This window comes from Bidens hawaiensis, unplaced genomic scaffold (assembly GCF_021521415.1).
Source record: "Bidens hawaiensis isolate Kalapana, Puna unplaced genomic scaffold, B.hawaiensis_p1.1 tig00075681_1, whole genome shotgun sequence".
In the NCBI taxonomy this organism is placed as follows: Eukaryota; Viridiplantae; Streptophyta; class Magnoliopsida; order Asterales; family Asteraceae; genus Bidens; species Bidens hawaiensis.
This window is the reverse complement of record NW_027503113.1, coordinates 28,621-42,310: the sequence shown is the minus strand read 5'-3', so window position 1 is coordinate 42,310 and position 13,690 is coordinate 28,621. Positions and strand designations below refer to the sequence as shown.

The 13,690-nt window shown below is 41.0% G+C and overlaps 1 pseudogene; it reads left to right on the top strand.

Annotated features, from left to right (window-relative positions):
- Nucleotides 1–285: 285 nt before the first annotated feature.
- LOC143606590 (UDP-glycosyltransferase 84B2 pseudogene) lies at nt 286–1,761 on the top strand (annotated as a pseudogene).
- The last annotated feature ends 11,929 nt before the right edge of the window (nt 1,762–13,690 follow it).

Genomic DNA, 13,690 nt, shown 5'->3' with positions numbered 1-13,690 from the left:
ACCAATAATTCGCAAATATCTATGTAATAAAGCTCAATGTATATGAAATCATTTAATACTTCGCACAACGCTAATTTAATTACAACAGCCGGCACCCTCTTTTCAGCATATATTTTTCGTTAAGAAATATATATACCTTTGATACATGCAACAACAGCAAAAACACACACATAAACTTACTTTAATTTAAAGTATCATTTCTTTTACAAGATGCCAATATTCCATATTTCATATTTTATTTGATGATCATCATTGTTTTAGTCGTCAATGTCCAATGTTTACAATGAACTTCAAATATTAAACAAAAACCATATAACTCAAGTCTTTCACAACCTCAAAAATGGATTCTTTATGTGAACAAAATCAACAAACAAATGTTCTTCTAGTCACACTCCCAGCTCAAGGTCATTTAAATCCTATACTAAGACTAGCCCAATGTCTTGTTTCCAAAGGTCTTCATGTCACTCTTGCCACCACCAGCATTGCCCTCCAAAACAGTTCCTCAACGAGCGGTGTCCGCCTAGAGTTCATCCCCGACGGTCTGCCTGCAGACTACAACCGAGGGGCTGATATAGATCACTGCATGGACACATTAAGCAAGTTTGCACCTGTTAACCTCCTAGCCTTAATTCGATCCCGTAAGAGTAAATTTGCATGCATCATAAGTACACCTTTTGTGCCGTGGGTGGCTGATGTGACGGAAGAGGTTGATATCCCACACGCCATGTTATGGATCCAACCGTGTACTTTGTTCCAAATATATAATCGTTACTACATCGGCTTGATGAGTTCCCTACCGAAAGTAACATGAATATGAGCGTGAAGTTGTCTGGTCTGCCTGTTTTTAATGTGGAAGAGTTGCCTTCGTTTGTTCTTCCAACGAACAAGTCGCATACGTTTGATGGTATGCTAAGGAAAGTGTTTAATAATTTACACAAGGTGAAGTGGGTGCTCGGGAATTCGTTCATGAAGATTGAGAAAGATGTTATTATGTCAGTTAATGTTGCTGGTTGTGACTTTTGGTCGGTCGGGCCATTAGTTTCGTCGAAGATTATGGGTAAGGAAGAAGATGATGGTTTTAATCTTTTCAAAGCGGATGATGAGAGTAAATGTGTAGAGTGGCTTAACAAACAAAGAGTATCTTCGGTTGTTTATATCTCATTTGGGACTATCTTGTCGTTGTCGAAAAAAGAAATAGAGAGTATAGCTATGGGTCTAAGAAGTATAAAGCGACCGTTTTTGTGGGTGTTAAGGTCATCAAAAAATCAAGGACTCGAAGAATTAGGGGTTCTGGAAGAGATTAAGGAACAAGGATTGATTGTGAGTTGGAGCCCACAAGCAGAAGTGTTGTCACATCCTGCGGTCGGGTGTTTCTTGAGTCACTGTGGGTGGAACTCTCTGTTGGAGAGCCTCGTGGCTGGTGTACCGATTATTGCGTGTCCACAGTGGAGTGATCAGCCCACAAACGCTAAGCTCGTGACTGATGTCTGGGGTGTTGGTGTGAGGTTGAAGAAGAATGCTGAAGGTGTTCTTAGTGGGGAGGAAGTGGGGAGATGCGTGGAGGGGGTTATGAGCGGTCCGAGATCCGAGGAGTTTAGGAAGAATGCCTTGGAGTTAAAAATGGCGGAGCGCGAGTCGTTTTCGGAAGGTGGTTCATCAGACAACAATATTAAGATGTTTGTAAATGAAATCATTTCTTCTTTGTCATATTCCAAAAAAAAATAAGTGCGGGTATTACCCTTCAGTGTAATGGTTTTACTAAAAGGCAGGGAAAAAATGACCTGCCATATCACTATCACGTATGCATGAGTAATTTACTAACCAAATTCACAAAGTACGTAATGGTTTCATATGAAAATTTAATGTGAGGTGTGTGTATTACTGTATTTGATTGGTCCATGGAATTTAACGAACTCATCTTGTGAGCAGTATCCGTTTCATGTCTTTTATGAATATCATCCATTATGTGGATTTTGTTTTGGACTGCCGACAAGTAATTAGGCACCGAGAAATGGAACATAATGGAGACACAACCTTAACAAAAACCCTCTTCGGTTGTTTATATCTCTCATTCGGGACTATACCGTCGTTGTCAGAAAAAGAAATAGAGAGTATAGCTAGCCATCGGTCTTAAAAGTATAAACCGGCCGTTTCTGTGGGTGATAAGGTCATCGAAAAATCAAGGACTTCAAGACTTCAAGAATTGGGGTTTTTGGAAGTGATTAAGGAACAAGGATTGATTGTGAGTTGGAACCCGCAAACGGAAGTTTTGTCCCATCCATCGGATGGGCATTGAGGGTGGAACTCGTTGTTGGAAAGCCTCGCTGCCGGTGTACTGGTTATTGCTTGTCCACAGTGGATTGTGATCAACCCACACATGCAAAACTTGTGACATACGTGTGGGGTGTTGGTGTGAAGCTAGTTGGAAAAGAATTATGAGCGGTCTGAGATCCGAGTAGTTTAGGAAAAATTATTTGGAGTTGAAAGCGGGTGGGGTGTGAGGCATTGATGGATGATGGTTCATCAGACAACAATATTAAGATATTTGTAAACGAAGTCATTTCTTGTTATTCGCCACATTTGGACCAAAAATAGTCATGGATATCAAATTGAAAACTGTTTAATATATATGGACCGAACAAATATAATGTTGTATACATAATAATGGATATTTAAAATTTTAAAACAGTAATTTGAGTTAAGATGTGATTTAACTTGGATATATAAGTACACTAATTTATATTATTTAATACAATTGGTACTTAATATGATACGGTAATCCAATGTTTTTTTGAAGATTTTGCGACACATTCTATTGAAACTGAAAACAACAATTGAAATAGAATGAATTAATGTTTTTTTTATAAAAGATTTGATTTTCGAATTATTTTCCCTAATTTCATATATATATTACTAGTATTTATCCCCGTATTACGGGATTGCTTTATATTACTTGTTTTTAATATTTATTTATTTTTTGAATTTTTATTTTTTTAATTGTATGAAAGTTAATAATAAACTTATGGTTTAATGATTAATTGTTTCACAAATAAATGAGATATTATAACCCGGTTTAAAAGCTATATGAGTTTGATGAGACCCAAGACCCGTTTATTTTTTTTACTATAAAATCGGTTTTTTAATCTATACTATATATAAAAAATGAGTGAGTGACATTTTAATTTTTAAGAGGTACCAAACTTGTTGCTTTTAGTACAAACTATAATACATAAGATTAAAATATTTTGAGGGCAATTTTGTATTTTGACAATTAAATCATGTTACGGTTTATTTTTAATTTACTAAAAAATAATTACAAGTTTGGTCTCTTAACTTCAATCACATTTTGTTAATTTATATAATAGTTACATATATACCCCTTATTTTAAACCAACTACCCTGACGACGTTTAAACGTTTATAACTTTTTCACACGCTAATATTTTTTTAAAAACATTATACCATAAAAAAGAATATTTTATTCTCTTTAATCTGAGTATGGTATTGCTATATTTTTTTCATTTTAAAAACTTAACGTGTTACGTGATTACCATTAAAGACCGACAAACGAATCAGGTGGTTTCGGCTATTTAGGTCATGGGTATAAAAGGTTAAGGTTGGAATGAGTCAATACAAAAATGTTAATTTGGTTTGGGTTGAAAGGGGTCAAGTAATAACGAATTTCGGTTAGAACATTGTCAAGCTGAACGGGTTGCGGGTCAAGATGAGTTCAATGTAACGTTACGTGCTCACCAACACCTGACTGAGCGTGCACAGTCGTTGTGACGTGCTTACTAACACTGGTTAAGATTCCAATGCCGCAATACGAGCATACTATCGTTGGGTTACACGCGTACTATTGTTAAGTCACGCATATACAGTAACAGTAACACCGGTTACGCATCTGATGTCATGTTTGCTGCAACCCCGCCGCATCGTGTGACATCTGCCCTGATCCGACCCGACCCAGGTACCCGTTTCTCTGACCCGATCTCTTTCTTTTATGATTTAATATTTATTTATACTTATATTTTACTTTTAATAATAATAATATATATATTTCCTTCCCGCCTTTCTCTCTCTCTTTCTTCCCGCCGTCCCGTCCCTCTTCCTTCTCTCTTTCCGCCTTCTTTTCCCTCTTGTCGCCGTCCCGCCCTTAAACCTTGTTTCCCTCAACTCTATGCTTGTCCTTTGGTTCTTTCCGCCTAAGGATGTCTGCAGCTCCACGCGCCAGACTCCTTACATGGAAGCCTGCGTGAAGACATCTTGTTCCTGCGATGCGTGAAGAGAACTCTTCTCGCAGCGCGCTAAGAATGCATGTTCTTCCCGTAATGCGCTAAGAATGTATGTTCTTCCCGCGATGCGCTTAGAATTCTTGTTCTTCACGCAGCACGCTAAGGATTTGTGATTCTTCCCGCAGTGCGCTAAGGATTGTTGTGCCAGCCTTCGCGCTCGCGCACTCAGCCTTCCCGCGCTTAACCCTTGTATCTTCTGTTTAAATCTAGCCGTTTGCTTTTGTGTTGTCTTATCTTCTGTGCTGTTGACCTAACCTATCTAATGTCTGAATAGTTACTTTCGGCGCAGCATGCGTACCAACCCCATTGGTTGGTAGAAAAAGTGACTGACATTATCTTTTGAGATCTGCTTTTGCCATGCTTGACCAGTACCTTTATCTGATCCGCCCATGCTTTTTACTGTTCCCTGTCAGCTTTATCTTGCCCCCTGCAGCTGCCATATCTTTTGATATCTTTACTTTTCAGAACTTTTTACCGTTGATATCTTTTCTTTTACTTTTTGAGATCTTTTCCCCCTTTTTCTAGGGTTTGTGTCTCCTAGGGTTTTCCTATAAATAATAGTATTATTTTTCCTAACACTACACACACAAAACACTTAATCTCTCCTGTTCTCTTGCTCCTTGCTCTCTCTGCCGTCTTCCTCTCTGCCTCCGTCTTCCTCCTTGTTCTTCCTACTTTTCCGGTAATATATATTATAATTTACTTATTAATTATGCTAACTTATAATCAAGACTTAAAACAGATCATTAAAACAATAATCTTATTTATAGGTTAACTTGTGCTTGTTTAAAGTTGGTTCTTGCTTTATCTTACACCGCATCATTTATCAAGTGAGTTATCTCGTATCTAATCCCTTTTTATTTTAAATGCTTTGGGATGTTCATGTGTTCATACAAAACTTGAGTCTTAAACCGTTTATGAACTTTAGTCGCGCAGTATCCCATGTGTTGAGGACGTAGACTTGGCTGTTTATTTGTATGTGTGGATCATTAACCGTATGGACGGTCTATTCCGCAGTTTTCATGGTACCATTAGATGAACACGGGAGAACATTCGTTTATGATTTTCTCTTTTGTTTACACATGCACAGTTAGTCTTGTTTGTGAGCTCAATTGTGAGCACTGGCAGTCTTGTCTCTTAGAGTTGGTCCCGATCAGATTACACCCTTGTTGAAAACCAGACATACACATGTTGCGCGCAGATTTTATTGTTATCTATGTATTGTATTAAACTTGATCTCTCACCAACACGCAAGTGTTTGACGTTTATTTTAACACATGTTCAGGTTTGCAGTAGCTGTTTTGGAGCTTGTGGACACGTAGGACGTTTTTACTTTTGGACCTAGAATTAAAATGTATCAGGACAAGTTAATTATGTTTGAATGTTATAATTTATAATATATTGATTTATGTTTGATTTATGTTCTTTATTTTCCCCGCTGCGCGTGCGCGATAAAATGTGTATTAATAAATATTGACACCAATAGTGTCACGAGTAATGAAACAATATGTGGCGCCCCGATGTATAATCCGCCTTTGGTCGGGGTGTTACAGATTGGTATCAGAGCTCGTTGACTTTAGGATAGGTGGTTAGACGTAACGGCCTAGAATACCTAAGAGTCCCTTCTCGCGCATGAGAGAAATCTCATGTTTGCGCGCTTATTGTTAATTACTCGTTATTTATGAATATGCTCGCACTTGCGCAGTATATGATTTTATGTTCTATTTCGCGATATTTCGATTTTGGTTGAATTTCGATTTTTATTGATTTTACTTACATATTCGTTTGTGGGATTTGAAAATCCGAAAAGTCATGGTGATACATGAATAGTTGATTTTCAATTTCCATTTACGATTATGTTCTGAGGTTGGAGACTTGAAAAGTCATGGTGATACATGAATTGTCAACCTCCAATACTCATTTTCTTGTATATTTTATATTGAAGATTGGAAAGTCATGGTGATACATGAATCGTCAATCTCCAATACTCGTTTACTCGTATATTTTAAATTGGGAATTCGGAAAGTCATGGTGATGCATGAATTGTCGATTTCTGATTCGAATTTGTTACCTTTATTAAGTCTGCATTTTGGGTCATTTATTTTACTTTAACTTTTGATAGCATCTAACTCCGTGAAACCAAGCTTTATAAGATTAAAACTTTGCGATAAAAACCAAGATATTAACTAAAATTAAAATTTTTATAGAATGCCTCCGCTATCTCGCCGATTTCAGAGAAGAGAAGCCTCGCGCATGCGTAGACAGCAACGTTCCCAGGAAATGGCCGCCGCAATAGCCCAAGCTTTGAGCCAAAACAATACCAACACCTCGAGTTATAACATTAAGACATTTAATGCGGGTAACCCTCCAAGGTTCACAGGTCTCGAAGGAGCCACCGTGATGCTCCAGTGGCTCGAAAAGATAGAAAACACTTTCCTCCATACCCAATGCCCCTCAGAAAGACGAACCCTATATGCTTCCAGTGTCCTGGAATCCAGAGCGCTTACATGGTGGAATGGAGTAGCTCATGCGCGTGGCGCAGAGGCTGCTTCTAGCATGACATGGGAGGAATTCAAGGAAATTCTTACGCGAGAATTCTGCCCTCCCAACGAAGTTAAGCGCCTGGAGGAAGAATTTTGGAACTTGAAGCAGTACAGCGGTGAAGCGCGCGAGTACGCGACGCGCTTCCATGAACTAAGCCTGCTTGTCCCTCACCTTGTTACCCCTTCCCGCCGAGCAATCGAGAAATTCCTTGGGGGTCTCCCCATGGAAATTCAAGATTCTGTATGGGCCAGAAACCCAGTTACCCTCTCTGACGCCATTGAGTTGGCCGCTGTGCTCAGCGACAACCATGTCAGAGCAGGAACCCTGTTCCTGCGGGGAACTGAGAAGACCAAAACCACCAAAACTGTCCCTGAACCCGCAGAAACCAAACCAGAACCCTCAAACCGTAACAACCTCAAGCGCAGGCGCAAGGCCTATGCGCTTACCAACCCGCCCATTGTCCAGCAACCCGTTTACCAACCCCCAGTTTACGCGCCTAACCCACTGTCAACCTACCCAACTCCCCCTATAGTCCACAACTATGCCTTAACCAATCCAGCACTCCCTGCCCCGCCAACTAAGAAACCTTACACAGGAAACCATCCCTTTTGCCCAACCTGTAGATTTCACCACCCAACCCAAACCCCGTGTCGACTTTGTAACCGATGTGGCCGTACTGGTCACACTGCTGAGAACTGTAGAGTCCTCGCCAATCCAATTGCGCCAACACCACCAGTCTACCCGCAGAATCCACAACCAACCTACCAAAACCCACGACCCAGATCGTGCTTTAACTGCGGTGATCCCAGTCATTTCCGGAACGCGTGCCCGAGACTACAAGTTCAGATTACACAAGCGAATCCGGTGAACCAGATTTCAAACCAAGTGACGCGTGGACGAGCTTTTAACATAACCGCGCACCAAGCGCAAGCGAATAATGACGTAGTTAATGGTACATTTTTACTTAACGGATTTTATGCTTCTGTACTTTTTGATACTGGCGCCGATCGAAGCTTTATCTCTCGCGCCTTCGAGCAGAAGCTTGCGCGACCGCGCAACGATTTAAAAGAAGATTTTTCAGTTGAATTGGCTAATGGTGAAATTATTTTAATTAACTCAGTGATTAAAGATTGTACGCTTAATCTTAACGAAAACGATTTTCTGATCGACCTCATCCCTATGCCTCTTGGAAGCTTTGATGTTATCATTGGTATGGACTGGCTCTCGAAGAATCGCGCCGAAGTTATTTGCGCCAAGAAATTGGTTCGCCTACCTCGAGAAAATGGTGATCTTTACATTTACGGCGAAAAACCCTCCAGTGGTCTTAAACTTATGTCTTGCGCCGAAGCCCAAAGGCTCATGCGGAAGAAGTATATTGCATTCCTAGCCCATGTGGTTAAGCCTGCTGGAGAGAAGAAGCTTCGCGATATCCCTGTTGTGCGTGATTTCCCTGAAGTTTTTCCTGATGATCTTCCTGGTATCCCTCCCGCTCGTGAAGTCGAGTTCCGTATTGATCTTGTCCCTGGTGCTTCCCCCGTGGCTAAATCTCCTTATCGTCTTGCACCCGCTGAGATGCAAGAATTGGCCAGCCAACTTCAAGAGTTGACTGCTAAATGATTCATCCGCCCTAGCTCTTCGCCCTGGGGTGCTCCGGTGTTGTTCGTTAAAAAGAAAGATGGATCGTTTCGCATGTGTATTGATTACCGCGAGTTGAACAAACTCACCATTAAAAACCGGTATCCCTTACCGCGTATTGACGACCTCTTTGATCAACTCCAAGGTGCCTCTTGTTTCTCGAAGATTGATCTCCGCTCTGGCTATCACCAGTTGCGCATCCGCGATGAAGATGTTCCGAAGACTGCTTTTCGAACTCGTTATGGCCATTTTGAATTCTTGGTCATGTCCTTCGGTTTAACCAACGCACCCGCCGTTTTCATGGATCTAATGAATCGGGTGTGTAGGCAATTCTTGGATAAATTCGTGATTGTGTTTATCGATGATGTTCTGGTGTATTCTAAGACCAAGGCCGAGCACGAGCAACATCTTCGGTTGGTGTTGCAAAAGCTCCGAACCGAGCAGCTCTATGCTAAGCTTTCCAAGTGTGAATTCTGGTCTGATGAAGTACAGTTTCTTGGTCATGTTGTAAACAAGATGGGTATTCATGTCGACCCATCCAAGATTGAAGCAATCAAGAACTGGATTACGCCATCCTCTCCTTCTGAGATCCGTTCCTTTCTGGGCTTAGCTGGTTACTACCGGCGATTCATTTCGAACTTCTCGAAGATCGCTTTGCCTTTAACAGCTCTGACGCACAAAGGTAAACCGTATATTTGGGGCTCGAAGCAAGAAGAAGCCTTTCTAACGCTCAAGCGTTTGTTGTGTGAAGCTCCTGTTCTTGCGCTACCTGAGGGTAATGATGATTTTGTCGTGTATTGCGATGCATCCAACCAAGGTCTCGGTTGTGTTCTTATGCAACGAGGCAAGGTTATCGCTTACGCATCGAGGCAACTTAAGATTCACGAAAAGAATTATACAACTCACGATCTCGAACTTGGTGCAGTTGTTTTTGCCTTGAAGATCTGGAGACACTACCTTTATGGTACTAAGTGTATCCTTTACACTGACCATAAAAGCCTTCAGCATATCTTTGATCAAAAGGAACTTAACATGAGACAACGCCGATGGAACGAACTCATCAGCGATTACGATTGTGAGATCCGGTATCATCCTGGTAAGGCTAATGTGGTAGCCGATGCGCTCAGCCGAAAACCCTGCCAACTTAACTGTATCTTGCCGCGCACCCAGCTTCACTTCGCGCCGATTCAAAGCAACCTTGAATCGCGTATTCGTGACGCGCAGCGCGCATCCATCAGTAATGGTAACCTTCGCGCCGAGTTAGCGTGTGGCGCGGAAGCACTCTTTGTCCCTAATCTGAGTGGAATTCTCTGCTATCTCAGTCGCATCTGGATCCCTTGTGATGAGAATCTTCGCGCTGATATCCTGAGTGAAGCGCACAAATCTCGATATTCTATTCACCCCGGCGCTGATAAGATGTACAAGGATTTGCGCATAACTTATTGGTGGCCCGGTATGAAAAAGGATATTGCTGTGTTCGTAGCTAAGTGCCTGACTTGTTCTAAAGTTAAAGCTGAACACCAACGCCCATCTGGTTTGCTCGAACAACCAGAAATTCCTACGTGGAAATGGGAATGTGTAGCGATGGACTTTATTACCAAGTTACCTTTGACAGCAAGCAAACATGATAGCATTTGGGTAGTAGTGGATCGATTGACTAAATCTGCTCACTTTCTGCCCATTCGTGAAAACTACCGTGTTGAGCAACTCGCGCAGCTTTATGTCAAGGAAATTGTCTGCCTCCATGGTACTCCTTTGAGCATCATATCCGATCGCGATGGCCGTTTTATATCTCGCTTTTGGAAATCTCTCCAATCTGCGCTAGGAACTCGCTTGGACATGAGTACGGCATATCATCCTCAGACTGACGGTCAGTCTGAGCGAACTATTCAAACTCTTGAGGATATGCTCCGATCTTGTGTTCTTGATTTTGGAGGTAATTGGGATTCACACCTGCCTTTGATCGAGTTCTCTTATAACAACAGCTATCATTCCAGTATCGGTATGGCCCCATTTGAAGCACTTTACGGTCGTAAGTGCCGCTCCCCGATTTGTTGGAGCGAAGTGGGTGAAGCTCAAATCACAGGACCCGAACTTGTTCAAGAGACAACCGATAAAATCGCCAAGATCCGTGATCATCTGCTGACTGCCAGAAGCCGACAGAAGAGTTACGCAGATCGTAGGCGAAAGCCTCTCGAATTTCAAGTTGGTGATCTTGTTCTCCTCAAAGTGTCGCCTTGGAAAGGTGTTGTCCGCTTTGGGAAGAAGGGTAAGCTTGCTCCTCGTTATGTTGGTCCATTCAAGATTCTCGCGCGTGTGGGAAAAGTTGCCTACAGACTTGACCTGCCGCTCGCGCTCAGTAATGTGCATCCAACGTTCCATGTATCCAATCTCAAGAAGTGTTTAGCTGACGAGAACCTTCACATTTCACTCGATGAAGTTCAAGTTGATGAATCTATGCATTTCGTTGAGAAGCCTGTTGAGATTATGGATCGCGAGGTTAAGCAAACCAAGCGCAGTCGTATCCCTATCGTGAAAGTTCGTTGGGAGTCCAAGCGCGGAGCCGAGTTTACATGGGAAAGGGAAGATCAAATGAAGATCAAGTACCCGCACCTGTTCTCTGCGCAACCTACTTCGAGATAAATTTCGGGACGAAATTTCTTAAAGTAGGGGAGACTGTGACATCTGCCCTGATCCGACCCGACCCAGGTACCCGTTTCTCTGACCCGATCTCTTTCTTTTATGATTTAATATTTATTTATACTTATATTTTACTTTTAATAATAATAATATATATATTTCCTTCCCGCCTTTCTCTCTCTCTTTCTTCCCGCCGTCCCGTCCCTCTTCCTTCTCTCTTTCCGCCTTCTTTTCCCTCTTGTCGCCGTCCCGCCCTTAAACCTTGTTTCCCTCAACTCTATGCTTGTCCTTTGGTTCTTTCCGCCTAAGGATGTCTGCAGCTCCACGCGCCAGACTCCTTACATGGAAGCCTGCGTGAAGACATCTTGTTCCTGCGATGCGTGAAGAGAACTCTTCTCGCAGCGCGCTAAGAATGCATGTTCTTCCCGTAATGCGCTAAGAATGTATGTTCTTCCCGCGATGCGCTTAGAATTCTTGTTCTTCACGCAGCACGCTAAGGATTTGTGATTCTTCCCGCAGTGCGCTAAGGATTGTTGTGCCAGCCTTCGCGCTCGCGCACTCAGCCTTCCCGCGCTTAACCCTTGTATCTTCTGTTTAAATCTAGCCGTTTGCTTTTGTGTTGTCTTATCTTCTGTGCTGTTGACCTAACCTATCTAATGTCTGAATAGTTACTTTCGGCGCAGCATGCGTACCAACCCCATTGGTTGGTAGAAAAAGTGACTGACATTATCTTTTGAGATCTGCTTTTGCCATGCTTGACCAGTACCTTTATCTGATCCGCCCATGCTTTTTACTGTTCCCTGTCAGCTTTATCTTGCCCCCTGCAGCTGCCATATCTTTTGATATCTTTACTTTTCAGAACTTTTTACCGTTGATATCTTTTCTTTTACTTTTTGAGATCTTTTCCCCCTTTTTCTAGGGTTTGTGTCTCCTAGGGTTTTCCTATAAATAATAGTATTATTTTTCCTAACACTACACACACAAAACACTTAATCTCTCCTGTTCTCTTGCTCCTTGCTCTCTCTGCCGTCTTCCTCTCTGCCTCCGTCTTCCTCCTTGTTCTTCCTACTTTTCCGGTAATATATATTATAATTTACTTATTAATTATGCTAACTTATAATCAAGACTTAAAACAGATCATTAAAACAATAATCTTATTTATAGGTTAACTTGTGCTTGTTTAAAGTTGGTTCTTGCTTTATCTTACACCGCATCATTTATCAAGTGAGTTATCTCGTATCTAATCCCTTTTTATTTTAAATGCTTTGGGATGTTCATGTGTTCATACAAAACTTGAGTCTTAAACCGTTTATGAACTTTAGTCGCGCAGTATCCCATGTGTTGAGGACGTAGACTTGGCTGTTTATTTGTATGTGTGGATCATTAACCGTATGGACGGTCTATTCCGCAGTTTTCATGGTACCATTAGATGAACACGGGAGAACATTCGTTTATGATTTTCTCTTTTGTTTACACATGCACAGTTAGTCTTGTTTGTGAGCTCAATTGTGAGCACTGGCAGTCTTGTCTCTTAGAGTTGGTCCCGATCAGATTACACCCTTGTTGAAAACCAGACATACACATGTTGCGCGCAGATTTTATTGTTATCTATGTATTGTATTAAACTTGATCTCTCACCAACACGCAAGTGTTTGACGTTTATTTTAACACATGTTCAGGTTTGCAGTAGCTGTTTTGGAGCTTGTGGACACGTAGGACGTTTTTACTTTTGGACCTAGAATTAAAATGTATCAGGACAAGTTAATTATGTTTGAATGTTATAATTTATAATATATTGATTTATGTTTGATTTATGTTCTTTATTTTCCCCGCTGCGCGTAGCGCGATAAAATGTGTATTAATAAATATTGACACCAATAGTGTCACGAGTAATGAAACAATATGTGGCGCCCCGATGTATAATCCGCCTTTGGTCGGGGTGTTACACATCGCGCGGGCACGCAACTAGTTATAAATTATATATATCTTTTTTGAAATAAATCAAATATTATTTTTTAGTATATCCCTACTTTATAGGATTTTTATATCAAATATCTGGTGAAATAAGTTTTTAATTTAGTGAGATGTTATAACGCGTTTAAGAAATATTTGGGTTTGATAAGACCCATACCTGTGAATTCGGGTCAAATGCATGAGAAGACTCCATTTAAAAATCAAGCAAATCTGGTGACTCCAAAAAAAAGGAAGCAACCACATCACGACACATATGATTTTTATGTTTTCGTTTATATATATTATAGATCATGCAACATGCATGCATGGCACATAATTGTAGGTGTACAAGAAGTGTCCTATATATGCCAAGTCCCTGATTGATAATCAAACACCAACTAAATGAATAACTCTCGTTTATATTAATCAGAAAATAAAACTCTAAAAATTAACTGATTACAAACTATCAAACCCTAACTCGGTTTGACTCTTGATGAACCCTAACTCGGTTACACCAACCTCACCCCAATCTCTAATGTCTAACCATAACTCGGTTTATATATACTAACGTAACTTGCTAGCAAAGACATTACCAAATATAATAAAACCCTAATTGCAACCCCA